Raw genomic sequence first — 2,600 nt, 5'->3', positions numbered from 1 at the left:
AACTTTTCAGCCTGGAAAAAGGCACATACACGTTTTTCACTGGAAATAAAAAAAAGTTCTCAAATAGTGCCTGCGAAGTTAAAGATTTTCTCCATCTTCTCCCCATCTTCTCCCACCTAGAAGAGTTTTTGGCATTTATGGAATTAATTTCATTGAATTATTTCATTTGTACAATTTTAAAAATTAACTCTGGCAGTTTCCATATACACAGAAGTTTTTTCTTTCCAAAAGGTAACTTCCATGATGGCACACAGTAAAATGGAGGCCAACGTGGTGAGTGGTTGGTGAATCTCACCCAGCCCAAAGGTCTTGGATGTTTGTTACGCAGTAGATTTTCATCTTTCTTCCCACATCTTTACCGCATAAATAAATGTTGGAAGCAATGCAGTATTTTCTTTTAAAACAAATTTTTAAGTCCTTTCTGTGTTATGTAATAGAACATATAAACAAATATGTCAAGGTAATCAGCAAGAAAAATCAGTTGAGTACTCTCTGTCAGGCTGCCTGGCCCCCGTTAGCTTTTCTACACCTGTAATAAAAATATCTCTAGTGAAAGGAAACATACAAAGGACAAAAAGTATACTTCTTCCATAAAAATTAAATTTTCAAAGTTGTTCCCAACACACCTGTGTTCTCCCTAGAGAAGTCAGTACTTTGTTGAACTTAATTAGGAGTGAAATGAGTTGTTCGAGCCACAGGATAAAAAGGACCATGGGATTATTTAAAGTATTAAATTTGAAATACAATTTATATTTTTTCCAGAAAAATTTTCTGACTTGCATTTCAGAAATTTTTCAATGTATCAAAATATTGGTTGATTTTAAATATTACATGTTAACAAAGAACTTGCCTCTTTCAACTGTGCCTCTCCTCACATCAAATGTGAACTTGCCCAGTTTTTTCAGGTTGGACACATATTGAACAAAGTGCCTTTATGCTAATTTGAAATCACTCTGTCCTATGCTTAGCAATGAATTAATATCAAGATGGTTTTTCATTTTTGAAAAATGAACTGTGATTTTTTAATAAAAATAAGTCGAGTATTATTTATTATATTTGACAAGCTACTCAGCTAGCTAGGCAACATTTAGTGATGTCCCAGATAAAGATGTAGGTAACATTCTTTAAAAATAGGAGTCCCTGGTGAATTCTTAGGACTTGGCACTGTGTGTGATTGTTAGTTTTGCCTGTACCTCTGAAAAATGGCAAAACGTGAATCCGTTCATTAAAAAGCTGTCAGCCAACTGAAATTCAGAAATAGGCTACTAATGGTAATTAATTAAATTCTACTTTTTTTTCTTAGTGCGTTAAGTACATTGACTCAGTTACAAAAATGAAACCAACAACTTGTTGTTTTTAAGTCAACTCACAAAATGTTGCATCAGGTTTAAGAGAAATCAAAAATTATTTTTAAAAATGTAAACCGAATAAAACATTGAAGTATTTATTCTTTCTCAACAGATAGTATTGCTTTTAAAATGGGATGGATAAAAGCAGCACATTCTGCGGTCCTGTGGATCTGTCTCTTGCTTCAACTTTCAGATTTGCCAGAATTGTTCCACCAAGGGGAAGGGTGCCTTCAACCCTCTGGCTAACAAGCACCTGCACGCCTCTTACACCTACCTGTCTCAGGCTTCTATTTCTACCACCACAGGGCAGCTCTGGAGTGTGTGGGCCCCTTCTCTTGGCCCTGAGGAGAAGCACAAGCACGCTGGGAGTCTCTGGAAGATACTAGCCCAGTATAGGCTCCACGCCCTCTTCCAGGACGTGCAGAAGCCATCCCAAGATGAGTGGCGTAACACCCTGGACACCATGGAAACTTCCCTGGTTCTGGAGAATAACCCAAACCAGGCTCTTTTGGTTCTGCATGCCTTGGGTTCTGCCCCCGCAGACCCCCATCTCTATGACTTCCTGTCGAACCACGTCCTAGAGGAGCAGGTGAAACTCATCAAGAAGATGAACAATCCCCTGACTAACCTCTGCAAGCTGGCTGGCCCCCAGCCTGGGTTTGGCGAGCGGCTCCTTTAAAGGCCAACCTTGAAGCACGACTTGGAGTCTTTGAAGCCCAGCAACCTTAGAGGGGCCCCTCTGACATCCCCAAGGTGCCAGGGCTTGGGCCTGAGCTTGTCCTGGGAGCTACTCAGCAGCTTTTTAACTAACCTGAAGCGCTCTGGCAGGTTGTGGGCCAAGTGGAAACAATAAATCTTTTTGTAGCCAATCAATAAAATTAAAAATTAAAAAATAATAAAATCTAGGGGCGCCTGGGTGGCTCAGTCGGTTAAGCGTCTGACTTCGGCTCAGGTCACGATCTCGGGGTCCGTGAGTTCAAGCCCTGCGTCGGGCTCTGGGCTGACAGCTCAGAGCCTGGAGCCTGTTTCAGATTCTGTGTCTCCCTCTCTCTCTGTCCCTCCCCCATTCATGCTCTGTCTCTCTCTGTCTCAAAAATAAATAAACGTTAAAAATAATAATAATAATAATAATAATAAAATCTAATGGATAAAAAAATATTTTGGGGCCTTTCTTTTGAATTATCAATTAACAGTTCACATTCCTTTTTTTTTTTTTTTTAAGTGTACTTATTTATTTTGAGAGAGAGAGCG

At 39.5% G+C, this 2,600-nt stretch overlaps 1 pseudogene; it reads left to right on the top strand.

Annotated features, from left to right (window-relative positions):
* The first annotated feature begins 243 nt into the window (after nt 1-243).
* On the top strand, nt 244-2,202 carry LOC125917728 (ferritin light chain-like; annotated as a pseudogene).
* The last annotated feature ends 398 nt before the right edge of the window (nt 2,203-2,600 follow it).

Source organism: Panthera uncia, unplaced genomic scaffold (assembly GCF_023721935.1).
Source record: "Panthera uncia isolate 11264 unplaced genomic scaffold, Puncia_PCG_1.0 HiC_scaffold_230, whole genome shotgun sequence".
NCBI classification, from domain to species: domain Eukaryota; kingdom Metazoa; phylum Chordata; class Mammalia; order Carnivora; family Felidae; genus Panthera; species Panthera uncia.
Note: the sequence above shows the minus strand (reverse complement) of the source record. Positions and strands in the feature narration are given on the sequence as shown.